Here is a 14,646-nt window from a genome sequence, read left to right as displayed (position 1 = left end):
ATTTAGTGGATGTCCGCCTTTAATTGGCCAAACGGCCATTGTTTTAAATTAGTGGTAATTATTTGCCATTATATGGCGGCCATCTACTCCTGGTTTTGGCAAAATACTGAGCAAGTTTCTGTGTGAAAACATAGCCTAAGGCTACATTTACACACCTGTAGTGCAGCCCGTGACCGGACTTTATCTATGGGACCGTCACTTGGTCTCTATGGGGGGGGGGGGGGAGGATTTGACCCTCTTTCCTCCAGCCGAATTCACAAAGAGGCAGACGTCCCTCAGTCAGGGCAGGTCAGTAGTCCCGCCCCCAGTGCACCAAATTGACTTATTTGCATTGAGAAAAACATCGCCTCAGCGCTCCATGCACTATACATAGATATGAGTAGGTTAGATACTTCTTTTTTAACTTCTTTATTATTTTTGCAGTTTATTGTCAGTTTGCTAAATTGTATAATGTAGTGGTTTAGCCAACTTTACTTGGCATAATGAAGCATTGTATGATATAATTATTTTTTGTATAGCACAACAGTGCATTATAGGAGGTGAGGGGGGGTGGGGGGAGGGCAGTACCGCGGAGCGCATCATCCAATGTAAGGCTAACTCTTTTCAGCACAGATAATAGATTTACCCCATTTGTTATTTGATTTTTCAGCTGGAACCTTCAGTTCTTTTTTATTATAAATAATTACTGATAATCATCTTGTCTTCTCGTTTACAGCCTTCATAACAAAGACGACATAACATATGAGAGGAACGAAACAAAGGCGCGAACACATCGACATTGTTCAAATTATATCAGAAAATGTTACCGGCATGAATTCGGGGGGAGGGGGGATTATATAAAGTGATGCTTTCAAGGTGAGACAACAGAAAGTCAGGCCGGGACATGACGGAAGGTTTACAATACTGTCTGAAATGTTAAGGTCATTAAAAAATATAAACTGAAGAAAACTGAAAAACTGAAGAAAAATAAATATATAGTTTTAGTTTCATTTATGTAACTCATAATGTACAGACGGTATAGCTGGGTGTGTGTGCATTATCACAGCTGCAATAAATAGAAGTTAAAGGGGTGATCCAGGATTACAAAAATATAGTTTCTTTCAAGCAAAAAAGGATGTGCTGCCCTATTCTCCAACAACATCCTTGTCCTTGCCCACTGTCCCTAAATGGTAGAACGCAACTGGGGAACTGTCCCTTACGGACTCTGAGTACTGATATTAGAATAGAGATTAAGTTAGAAAAAGAGAGAGAGAGACAATATAGTCTGCGATGTAGGCCCTGCCCCTCCATGATGTCATTTGTGCTAAGCCCCGACCCTTAGTGGCATCATTGGAATGAGCCAACCTTGAGGCCTAGGCCCTGTCCCTCTGATCTGGCCATCACAGAGGAGGAGGGGCCTATGCCTATAGGTAGGCCAATTCCAATGACGCTACTGAGGGGCGGGACCTAAGTGATGATAACATCATGGAGGGGGAGGGGCCTACGGTGCAGATGTAGATGGGGATATGGGGCATGACAGCCGTGACATCCCGCCCATACGGCACTATTCACCAAAAATAACATGCATTTTTGAGGGGAGAGACCACAAAGAAATCCTTTATACCGTAATATGCGAAATGTCCACAATATACTTTTAATAAAGGTGCTGAGAACTCATATGGAAAGGGGGCAACAATATCACTTTAACCTCAGAACATTCCTTTAATCTGGTCATCTACCTCTTATAAACTTTAGTCAACATTTTCCCCATTTTTTCTACCATTTATTGTTGACCGAGTAAAATGAGAGAGGTCGCCTCCATTTATCTGCAACTCTTTTGTTTGGCCATTTGGTGTTTTCTTATTTTGAATGTTTTTCATCAGTAATTTTGAAGAACATGTGATTGGTACATAATTGGTTAATGATCGCAGAACACAACCATTTGCAATGTATTCTATTTGGGTCAATTAAAAATAATAATAATAATGCGTTATATTAATGCAAAACAAAGCAAAAGTGGTAGAACAAGGTTCATTTTAGGTTTCTACTGTTGCTTTAAAAAAATCTTTGATCCCTTAATAGCTATTATTTGGGGAGCAGAAGATGGCTGGTGCTTACTTCCTGTGAATTTGGAAATGAGCGTTTCAAGACGTGGAGGGGACTGGTGTATATCCTGATGACCAATAGCAGCACAATGTCACTGCAACTCTGGTTTAGCCATCTCCTTTTTCCCTTTTTAAGCCCAAGCCTATAACCATTACCAGCGTTGGCACTACAAGGCTCTGCCTACCAAAAGATATCCTTCCCCAGGTGAAGTTCCTTCTGAGTTGCAACATCTGTTGACCCCACCTTCTTAGAGATAATTCTGCTAACTCAACCTTCTATGAGATGAATCTGTTGACCCCGCCTTCAATGACATCATTATGTTGACCCCACCTTCTATGAGATGATTATGTTGGCTTCGCCTTCTATGAGATTATTCTGTTAACCCTGCCTTCTTGGAGATGATTCAGTTGACTCTGTCCTCAAAGAATAATATCATGACTTCAACACTAATAGGATGACTCTGCTGACTCCATACTCTGTTTCTATAAGATGATTTTGTTCACTTTACCTTTTATAAGATTTTTCTGTTGACCCTACCTTCCATGAGATAATTCTGTTGACCCTACCTTCTATGAGATGATTCTGTTGGCCCCACCTTCCATGAGATGGTTCTGTTGGCCCCACCTTCCATGAGATGATTCTGTTGGCCTCACCTTCTATGAGATGATTCTGTTGGCCCCACCTTCTATGAGATGATTCTGTTGGCCCCACCTTCTATGAGATGATTCTGTTGGCCCCACCTTCTATGAGATGATTCTGTTGGCCCCAACTTTTATAAGATGATTCTGTTGACCCCACCTTCCATAAGATGATTCTGTTGGCCCCACCTACCATGAGATAATTCTGTTGAGCCCGCCTTTTATAAGATTATTCTGTTGACCCTACCTTCAATGAGATGATTCTGTTGACCCCGCCTTCTTTGAGATTATGTGATGACTTGAACAATAATGTGATAACTTTGCTGACTCCATACTCTGTTCCCTGCAGCTCACTTGTCACCTTACCTGTGTAGATTCAGACAATGCTGGTAAAATAATCTCATTATAGTTAGAGTCTAACAATAATGAGATGACTCTACCTGCATTGTCTGAACCTATACAGCAAAGCTGACAAGTGAGCTGCAGGTAACAGGAAAAGCCGTCTTACTGAGTCAGCTCTGTGGGAGTGAAAACTGATACTTCAGTTTATTTTTTCACATAAAATAAAAATATCACCAATAATTTCTAAAGTCTTATATAACTAATCTCATAAAAAAAAACAACTAGGCTGTCTTTCTGAAACTTCTTTGAGTAATTGCTTTTATCATTTTTTATGACCCTCAGCCCAGAATATTTGATCATTCTGAACCTGTTAGATGTCTCAGCCGTTGGATTACTGTCATTTTACTAGACGTACAACATAAAATATAAAACATCATGATGAACAATGTTTCCTGTTCCCAGGTACTCCATAAATGTGACTCTCGCTGTTATTTTTTGGTAGTGGGTCGAGGACATGTTCTCAATTAGAATTTTTTTCCCAGTAATTTTGGAGAACATTTGATTGCTACATAATTGGTTAATGATCACAGTACACAACCATTTGCAAAGTATTCTATTTGGGTCCATTAAAAATAATGATAATGTGTTTTATTATATTATATTATATATATTATATGTGATACTGTACATACAAAAAAAATCTGGTAAAACAAAGTAAATTTTTTTTGTAACATTAGACTACTGAGGACTAAAACCAAACGTCTAAGGACATGCAACAAGCCTCTGTGTTCAGTCCATCCTCCCTATTATGGCATATGGACATCGCAGGGGGGGGGGGGGGGGGGGACACTCCCTGGTTTGATTCAGTACCATACTGGCCAGAATACAGGGTGGTATAATATGTAGCAGCTTATATTTTGACCCAAATATCTGTTTGCTTTAATGGTAACCTTCATTTCTACCAACTTTCATCCATAAAGAGGAACAGCCTGGCCCCTAGGAGTACTGCTGTTATCCACTGCCTTTTGTTAGGGGAGATCTGTCTCTAACAACAGCTAGATCAGGACAGAATACAGACGGGGGCAGGGCTTAGTATGTGCAGGAGAGTGGGAGAGAGCCTCAGAAAGCCTAGGCTTTGTATCTGTAAGCTGAGCCAGTCTGTCTGCTCATGATGATCTACACTGTACCCGAAAGGTAAATCAAGACTTTCCTCTCATCCCTTACCACTAGAGAGAAAAAAAACTGCCAAGGAATCCAAATGATCAGCCTTTGAATCCCGCTGTCTGCCCTCTCTGTGGAGATGGTGGATACAGCCTGAAGACCCCCTGAAAAACATTCTTCTTTTCTACAAAGTGGGCAGAGAGCAGGATTTAAAAGTCAATCGTTTAGGTTTGTGCAAACCTGAAACTGGGCAGGTTCGCTCATCTTTACTTACCAGCCGTAACACCCAGTGCAGGTGTCCCTTGAATAAATACCAGTGTAAATACTGCTTTATGTACACAGTTCTGCAGGGTTATCTCCCCCTGTCTTCTATCTTTAGTTCCTCAGCATCAGTAGCAGTCCTGTGCCGAGGATAACCCCCATTCACTGCTGTATTGCTGCAATGTCTGCTCACTTTACACCCTGACAAGCTAATGCATCTCTCTCCACATTGTTAATTGGTTGCACATAAACTTGTGTAAATAATGTAAGGGAAGGGCCAATTGGTTGCCCATATCCCTGTGTAAGTAAGGGAAAGGCTGCAAAAATGATCCAGTCATTTGTTTGGCCCTGCAGTGGGAATAATCGTGTAAAGGTCTCTACTAGATCGTTACTTGCCTAGGGCAGTGACCTGCCTGTGTAAAAGGACCCTAAATAGGCACTGTTTCCAGTAAATAATGGTAAATCAACATTGGAGGTGATATAGTAATCTTTATAATCTTTTTTTCTATATGAAATACAATACAGTACTATAAAATCAGCTACTAGGTGTCTCACTTATTGGAAACTGCAGTCGAGGCTCCGTCACTAAAGCCAATTGGTCTTTTGGAACAGCAAAAAAAGAGTTAAAATGCAGGAAGTGATGTAAGTTCTCCCTTACTCTGCACACACTGACACAGTAAAGATAAATGCTGATAGGCCAGAAGCCGTACATGCCCCTGTACACGCCCCTGTTCCCGCCGCTATGTATGACCCTGTACACAGCGCTGTGCATGACCCTGTACCCGCCGCTGTGCATGACCCTGTACACGCCCCTGTGCATGACCCTGTACACGCCCCTGTGCATGACCCTGTACCCGCCGCTGTGCATGACCCTGTACCCGCCACTGTGCATGACCCTGTACACGCCCCTGTGCATGACCCTGTACACGCCCCTGTGCATGACCCTGTACACGCCCCTGTGCATGACCCTGTACACACCCCGGTGCATGACCCTGTACATGCCGCTGTGCATGACCCTGTACACACCCCTGTGCATGACCCTGTACACGCCCCTGTGCATGCCCCTGTACACGCCCCTGTTCAAGACCCTGTACCTGCCGCTGTGCATGACCCTGTACCCGCCGCTGTGCAGGACCCTGTACACGCCCCTGTGCATGACCCTGTACACACCCCTGTGCATGACCCTGTACACACCCCTGTACATGCCCATGTGCACTCCCCTGAGCACTGCTGCAACTGAGTAAACTCCCTGATCTAAGGCCCCCCCACCAGCTCACCATGATGGGAGCACTAAATGGACCGCTGGACGTAATCCTGCGGTTACACGGAATGATTATCGTGCAAATTTGCACGATAACGATCGAATTCGAACGATAATCGTACGTGTAAACGCAGCGAACGATCAAACGACGAGCGAGAAATCGTTCATTTTTATTTTTGAACATGTTCTCAAATCGTCGTTGGGCGTTCGCCAAAAATTCGTAGATCGCTCCGTGTAAACAGTCGTTCACCGATTTAACCAATGTGCGAGACAGACTTAAGCGATTTTTCTGTACAATATATTATTCCGTCTAAACGCTGATTGTTATTAAAAAAAATCGTTACTTCAAAATCGGTAATCGTACAATTACGAATTATCACTACGTTTAAACCCAGCATAAGAAACTAAAATAAAAACCATCAGCATACTTAAGACAAGCATGATATATATGTTGTGTGTATATATATATATATATATATATATATGTTGTTTTTTTTAACATGTTTTTTTACATGTTTTTTTTTTTTTTTTAAATGTTAGATTTTAAAGCTCATTGCTGAGCTACAGCATGGGGGAGGTGGGGACTCATTCCCTGGTCAGCCTAACATCCAACCAGTGGCGGTGCTATGATAGAGGCAGACCATTCAACTGCTATGGGGCCTGTGCAGCCTGGGCCCCTCCAGTAAAGCGTGGTCTGCCTCTATGGTTTTTACAACTCACAGCACACACTGGCATGGCTCCTTGCCCTGCCAGTCTCTCTTGTGGCCAGAAGCAGCAGTGCACCTTAAGCCACAAGAGCCCTCCCCCCCACACACACACAATGCACATACACACAGGACCCAGCGGCCACCACAGTCCTGTGGTGTTCCATTCTCCTAGCTCCCCGACATGTTAGTGACGCCGGGAGTTTTGACTGCGTCGGCCACCAGGTCCTGTGTGCATGTGCATCATGGGGGACAGGGGGTCCATACAGGATTAAGAGTACAGTTTCTTGCTATGGGGCCCCATAAATCATAGCTACGCCCCTGCATCCAACTGTTTCACATCATAGACTATAAGGGTCTGTTTACACAGAGTAAAATCGGTGGAATCCCGTCTGCCGTCTGTTTTAATGGGACGGCTTGCGTGCCTCCGTTTCTGCGGCCCTTCGCCTAAAGAAATGACAAGTAAATTTTTGAGTGGAGAGCTGTGGAAGCAGAGGCGCGCAAGCCGTCCCATTGAAAGGGTGATTTTACTCTGTGTGAACTAGCTCTAATAAAAGAGTTGGATTTGATTGACAGTTGGGGAGAGATCCTGGCTGTACCTCAGAATTGTAGGAAGTCTCAGCAGTTGAGACCTTGTGCGATCAGTAACTTTTGACCTGCCAGATCTTTACTACAAATGACAGTAATACTTAAGCTTGCCATCCACATCAATGAATAATTGAGGATGTGACTATTGATGTGGATAATGATTTGGATACTTAGGGGAACATTTATCTAACATGGTGTAAAGTGAAACTGGCTCAGTTGCCCCTAGCAACCAATCAGATTCCACCTTTCATTCCTCACAGACTCTTTGGAAAATGAAAGGTGGAATCTGATTGGTTGCTAGGGGCAACTGAGCCAGTTTCACTTTACACCATGTTTAATAAAGCTTCCCTTTAGTTTCCAATTAAAACAATGAAGTACCAGAGCTCAGGGTGGGAAATAGGTCATAGGAACATAGGGACATCTGTATTTGAGACATGTAACTTGACTAATTCTTGGAAGGATCTGTTCAAAGAAAAGCACAATTAAGGCCTTGTACAAATCTATCATATGAGTACATGAGAAATAATGAATTCATATACTGTATAAGCAACCACAGTCTTACCTTACAATGAGCTTCTTGAGTGTTCAGCCATCTTCTTCTACCTTCCTGTATCCCAAGGCTGTCTATTCTGCCGTCACTTATAGAGATGCCTAATGACAAAGAAAGACAGAACGATCATTTAGGGTAACACTATTAGTCATCACACACTTATATAACACTTACAGCACACCAGTGATAGCTTATACAGATACTATAGCAGCTCCCAAATCGAGCCCGACTAAAGCCATCACACTCCTGGGAATAAAGGAGATGTAAACACTTCCAAGACGTTACTCAATTAGTCTGTTTGTTTGTAAGAAAAAGACAAAAATTGCCACACATTATCTAAATGCCACCTGTATAATACCGTATACTGTATGTGGAGGATTCTGCTCCTAGTTACATTGTACTTAATGGGCGACAGTTTTAAAGTATACATCTTATTTTATACAGAAGCAGAATTATAGCCGTTACATTCTTGTATATAGGGGGCAGTATTATAGTAGTTATATTCTTGTATATAGGAGCAGAATTATAGCCGTTACATTCTTGTATATAGGGGCAGTATTGTAGTAGTTATATTCTTGTATATAGGGACGGTAATATATTAGTTATATTCTTGTACATAGGAGCAGTATTATAATAGTTATACTATACATCTATTCGTAAGACGTGTTTGCTCCACCCCCCCCCCCCCCCTGCATGTTGAAGTGATTCCTCAATAAATCGATCTGAAGACGCATACCACCGGTGAGTGCCCGCTTCTGTTTCCTCATCCTCTTCATTATAGTAGTTATAGTCTTGTATATACAGTAGGGGCAGTATTTTAGTAGTTATAGTCTTGTAAATAGGAGCAGTATTATAGTAGTTCTATTCTTGTATATAGGGAGCAGTATTATAGTAGTTATATTCTTGTATATAGGGGGCAGTATTATAGTAGTTATATTATTGTATATAGGTACGAGTATTATAGTAGTTCTATTCTTGTATATAGGAACAGTATTATAGTAGTTACATTCTTGTATATAGAAGCAGTATTATAGTAGTTATATTCTTGTATATAGGGGCAGTATTATAGTAGTTATATTCTTGTACATAGGGGCAGTATTATAGTAGTTACATTCTTGTATATAAAAGCAGTATTATAGTAGTTATATTCTTGTATATAGGATAAGTATTATAGTAGTTATATTCTTGTATATAGGGGGCAGTATTATAGTAGTTATATTCTTGTATATAGGAGCAGTATTATAGTAGTTATATTCTTATACATAGGGGCAGTGTTATAGTAGTTATATTTTTCTATATAGGGGGCAGTATTATAGTAGTTATATTCTTGTCAAGTCTTGAAGACTTGACAAAGCGCTGAGGCGCAAAACAGTTGTCTGCTACACGCTCCTGCACCCTTGCCACCGCTCCCTCAATGTGATGTCTGAATAAACGCACAAAGAGATCACTTCATCCGGTGAGTGCTTGGACTTATTTTCTATTTTATACTGTACATTATAGTAGTTATATTCTTGTACATAGGAGGCAGTATTATAGTAGTTATATTCTTGTACAAGGGAGCGGTATTATAGAAGGTATATTCTTGTATATAGGAGCAGTGTCAGGCTGGGTTCACACGCAGTATATTTCAGGCAGTATTTGCTCCTCATGTCAGGTCCTCATGGCAACCAAAACCAGGAGTGGATTGAAAACACAGAAAGGATCTGTTCACACAATGTTGAAATTGAGTGGATGGCCGCCATTTAATGGCAAATATTTGCTGTTATTTTAAAACAACGGCTGTTGTATTGAAATAAAGAAAGTTATGTACAGCGGCCATCCACTCAATTTCAATATTGTGTTAACAGAGCCTTTCTGTGTTTTCAATCCACTCCTGGTTTTGGTTGCAATGAGGACCTGACATGAGGACCAAATATTGCCTGAAATATACTGTGTGTGAACACAGCCTAATAGTAGTTTTATTATGTACATAGCAGCAGTATTATAGCAGTAATATTCTTGTATAAGGAGCAGTATTATAGTAGTTATATTCTTATACATGAGAGATTGTATTATGGTAGTTATAGTCTTGCACAGGGCCGGATTAAGGTTGGTGGAGGCCCCGGGCGACAATCCCCCCCCCCCCAAAAAAAAATAAATAAATAATAAATAAACTATACACCGATCTATACAGATGGCTCGCTTCTGGCTGTATGGGTCAGCATCCTCTTCTGTTATGCACGTGGTCACTAGAGGCTGCAGTACAGGGGAAGATGTCAGGAGCAGGGGGGGGGGTGGACTAGGTATCAGAGCGTATTCTTACATTGTGTTTGTGTTAATAACGCAATGTGAGAACACAGCACTTTCTGTGTGCTGTTGCCCACTGTGTTAGGGCCCTATTACATGGCCTAATATCCAGGGTAAGCAGCACCGTTCTGCTAGGGTTCGAGCTGGTGGGGGCCCCTAAGTTGTGGAGGCCCAGGGGCACGTGCCCCTGGTGCCCTCCCTTTAATCTGGCCCTGGTCTTGCATGTAGAATCATTCCAATATTAAAATGATAGTTTTGTATACTATAGCAGTAGTATAGCAGTATAGTACACACAAGGTGCAGTCTAATAATAGACAGCAGAACTCTTCCCTTCTTCATCAGTATTGGCAGCTTATGCAAAGTGCAGCATCAATGAACACAGAAAGCTTCTCCTACGCTAAAAAGGACATGAAATGAATGTTTGCCGTTCATGCCTAGAATACAATGTCTCTTCCGCCTCAACATCAGGTAATTAAATTGAACTTCCCATATTTTAGAATCAGGGTAAAAAAAATATATATGGCGCAATATGGAACATGTCACGTTTTACGACTCTGTATCCATCAGATTTACTTTTCTCTCCTCCTAAACGATAATCCTTCCAGCTAATCATCTACATCCCATTTACAAATTCAGGATTAAGAAAACAGCTTGTAAACTACATAACATAGCTGGGAGGGGTGCGTGTTTCTCCAGACTAAGAAAGAAACGAGTCCTGGTGGTCCACTTCTATGAGTGCACAAATTCTTTCGTTGCTCCGGGGTCTTGGATGGAAGTTGTGTGTTGTAAAGCACGCTGGAGATGTCGGAGCGTATTTACTCATATTAGTCAATAGATCTTATTTTCACCCTAGGTAATGATGCTTCCCAAATTTTTGTTGTGAATAATGCAAGTCCCGAGGAAACAGATACATATATATACGAAACCACAGGAGCAAAACCGAGAGCCTTTCCAAAAACACTGACGGCTTTTTCTTCTTCTTCCGTCACAAGAAACAAATTGTCTGTCATGTTAAGATCATAATTTATTTCTTATGGAGGTTGTTGATCAAAAGCCAGATAGGAACGCTGCTGGCCACGTCTGGCCAAGTGGAACCGTTTCAGAAATGAGTCGAAAATAAGTATTTATTTTAGTAAATGCCCCGGTGGCCCATAGTGCCAAATACTCCAAAGTAAGTGTTATGGATGCGAGTAAGATACTGACTATAAAAGACTTGTATAGGGTTTGAAAAGCATTGCTTTTAGATAGAACACCACTCCTTTTTTACAGGTTGTGCCAGGTATTGCAGCTCAGTGAATGTGACCGAGCTGCAGTACCATGCATTACCTGTGGACAGGTGTGGCGCTGTTTTTGGAAGAAAGCAGCCATGGTTTACTATTTCTATTCTCTAGCAGACATAGTCATTTGCAGTAGTTGAACTGTGGATGAATTTGGATGCACTGCACTGATTGTTCTCTATTTATTATATGGCAGGGATGGGAAACCTTTGGCCCTCCAGCTGTTGAAAAACTACAATTCCCATGATGCCTTAGTAGCCACTAATAAAAGGTTGTGACTTTTGACAGATGAGCAGGCAAAATGGAAAAAAATAAAAAATAATAACAATAAAAAATGGCTGCTTTGAGTATAATTGATACAGAACTTTATGGGGGACATTTCTGAAGGTTACATCTGGGACGTATAAAGGGGAGAAAGCACAGATTTGCCCTTTCTCCCTTGTGAACGCCTGCCGTATGGGTGGGCGGGGGTGTTCAGGGGGGAGCAGCAAGTCGAGGAGGAGGCGTGGCCTCTTAGTGAATATGGAAATGGGGGTGGGGCCTAATTTCAGACCGGTCTTGATAAATCTCCCCCCCCCCCCAAAAAAAAAATAAATAAATAAATATTTCAAATTAATTGGTGTCAGAAAGTTATACAGATTTGTAACTTACTTCTATTTAAAAATCTTCCAGTACTTATCAGCTGCTTTATGTCCTGCAGGAAGTGGCATGTTCTTTCCAGTCTGACACAGTGCTCTCTGCTGCCACCTCTGTCTATGTCATGAACTGTCCAGGGCAGTAGCAAATCCCCATAAAAAAAAACCCTCTCCTGCTTTGGACAGTTCTTAACATGGACAGAGGCGGCAGCAGAGAGCACTGTGTCAGACTGGAAAGAATACACCATTTCCTGCAGGACGTACAGCAGCTGATAAGTGTTATACGACTGGAGATTTTTTTTAAATAGAAGTAAATTACAAATCTATATAACTCTCTGAGTCCAGCTGATTTGAAAGAAATTTTTTGTTGTTGCCAGAGCAAACTCCCCCCCCCCCCCCCCCCCCTCTAGAAGGTTCTCAGGCTATCAGTCTTGCTTGGTACATCACATTTTTAATAGTATAAAACATTATAAAAGGTTATAAAACAGAGAAAAATAGTATAATACATGTCAGATACAACGTCATAATAAGCCAGCAGCATGTCAGTTGTCGTGTTGGACCTGCTTCAAAATTATTGAATTCACCGTGTATTATAAAATGTTGCTTAACCACAGGCATAAAACAACATGAATATAACTTTATTGAACAAATCCATAAATGTCACGTACACACCGGATTACGAGGGAGTCAGGACAACTGGAAACAGCAATGTCACCAGGGCAACTAGAATAGCACTATAAGTATAATAAAAGAACATACCGTAAGTATATGGCCGCACAGTGTTACAGTCAGTCACATGTCAAGGTGGTAACTAGAAGATGTAGTATGTATAATAAGCCATATCAATACTAAGTAGAGATGGGTGAACTTTGAGCACGCTTGGGCTCATCCAAACTTGAGTGTTCGGCATTTGATTATCAGTGGCTGAAGAAGTTGGATGTAGCCCTAAGGCTGCCTGAAAAACATGGATAAGACCATAGGCTGTATCCATGTTTTCCAAGGCTCACTAGGGCTGCATCTATGGGTGGTATTACATGGGACGATCTTTCAGCCATTAACGATTAACGATAAATGATCTCAAATGACAAATAATTTTAAATCGTTTACCCTATTACACAGGACGATGATCGTTACTTACGATCGTTCTTGCGCTCGCCCTTTCCTGGCTGATAGACCAGGGAACGAGTGAACAGCGTGTTATTACACCGAACGGTGTTCGAACTATTTATGAACGATCAATGATGAAAATAGATCCAGATTCTATCAAACGAGCAACAACTTCTCGTTGGCTGTTTAATTTTCGCCTGCTAGTATACTAAACGATTATCTTTTAAATCTGAATGATCTAACGATTTTTTGAACGATAATTGTCTGTTGTCTGTTTAATACGGCCCTTCTTCAGCCACTGGCCATCGAATGCCGCACCCTCCATGTGGGCCTTGCCCTAAACTGTTCTACTTTACCTCTCTTTACACTCTTAGTCTTTTCCTGTTAGCGGCCTCCTCCCCGGTGCTGCAGCTGCAGCTTCAGAGCGGCCTCTCTCAGCTGACGAGATGCTCTGAAGCTACAGTTGCAGGGAGCAGAGAACAGGAAATGACCGGGGGCCTGGAGAGGTAATGAAAACCAGTTTAGTAGCGATGCACGGTCGGCGACCAATGATTTTAGGATCGTTATCATCAGCTGATCAGCTTTTCAGACTGGAAAAAATATACTACATATGTGGTGTCCCACCACGGGTGTTACTAGTAGATACACCGTTCGCAAAAGCCTGTACTCCAAGTGTAAGTGGTGATGTAGTCGTACTTAAATTTTGCCACTAGATGTCGCTAGTATGTATGTCTTGTACCTAGGTGTTGCACAGCTGTATTACTCAAGTGGTTATTGTTGTTTGTGACTTGTGCACCAATGAGAGCTCTTTCTTCTTCTCTACATATCTCTTTTCTCCTTTCTTGTCTTGCACTCTCTTCTCACCCACTTACAGTAGGTATTACATACCCTGTAAGAGGTAGTCACATGGGAAGAGGAAGTGTTAGTGAGTCTTAGTCACATTGTTGAGCAGAACGGACGCAGGTCAGCATAGCCCTTACAACAGCTAAGCTGGGCCCTGGCTTATGCCAGGTCCCCTGTGAGAGAACAAGTCCAATGAGTCTTAGCCTGGTTGTTAAGCAGTACAGAGGCACATGGGAAGCACAGACACTCGTTTCTTGAAAGCAACTATTCTACACACTAGTGTTAGACACTCTCAGAGAGGACAAGTCAGGGATCATCCCAGCCCACGCCGTGAACAAGTCTAAAGGTGCAGGGTATCCTATAACAAAGGAACTGATCCGGATAGAGCAAAGTTGCTAGAAGTCTACGTACTCTATCTCGCAGCACGGTTGTAACCAGAAAACTCTGGCCACTCTGCTCAACTCAGGTAACAAGGTCTGGGGCTTTTGTCACCCTCTAGGACGGGTCGCCCGACACTAGTGGGCAATAGGTGGTGCAATGACCAAAGAGTCAAAACACGGGCACAAGTATTCTCTCTACTCTCAGGTATTCTATTTATTCGACTTCTAAAGTTCCGTCAGAGCACAGTACTACATTGGGTTGGTACTCTCTCTCTACTTCTCCACATGCAAGCAAGTAAGCACAGCTACTCTACGTCTCAAGCTCTCAGTACAAGTCTTTTCAGCCAAGTCCGGAGTTTATTGTCAAGTCAGAAGTCTATTGTATACCACTGTATCAAGTATTCCTGCAGTAAAGTAGAGTTTATTTATTGTTACTGGACTCAGTGATTCTTATCCAAGCACCTACACAGAAACAACACCTTTGTTGGGTTACCTCCCCTTTCTGTGGGTGGCAGTACCAATAGTGCG

The 14,646-nt window shown here is 41.9% G+C and overlaps 1 protein-coding gene and 1 long non-coding RNA gene across 7 annotated transcripts in view; one reads left to right on the top strand and one right to left on the bottom strand.

Annotated features, from left to right (window-relative positions):
• Window positions 1-847, top strand: part of LOC138793445 (uncharacterized) — a 62,563-nt gene extending 61,716 nt beyond the window's left edge. The window contains exon 3 of the long non-coding RNA XR_011363268.1: window positions 716-847. This is a non-coding gene — a long non-coding RNA (uncharacterized lncRNA). The remainder of the gene's footprint in view (window positions 1-715) is intronic.
• Window positions 1-14,646, bottom strand: part of TENM4 (teneurin transmembrane protein 4) — an 890,102-nt gene that overhangs the window by 720,188 nt on the left and 155,268 nt on the right. For all 6 annotated transcript variants that reach the window (XM_069969727.1, XM_069969733.1, XM_069969734.1 and 3 more), the window contains exon 2: window positions 7,603-7,691. The gene's annotated coding sequence lies outside the window, so the exon portion shown is untranslated. The remainder of the gene's footprint in view (window positions 1-7,602; window positions 7,692-14,646) is intronic.

Source organism: Dendropsophus ebraccatus, chromosome 5, assembly GCF_027789765.1.
Source record: "Dendropsophus ebraccatus isolate aDenEbr1 chromosome 5, aDenEbr1.pat, whole genome shotgun sequence".
NCBI classification, from domain to species: domain Eukaryota; kingdom Metazoa; phylum Chordata; class Amphibia; order Anura; family Hylidae; genus Dendropsophus; species Dendropsophus ebraccatus.
The sequence above is the reverse complement of the archived record's forward strand: the minus strand, read 5'-3'. Positions and strand labels throughout refer to the sequence as shown.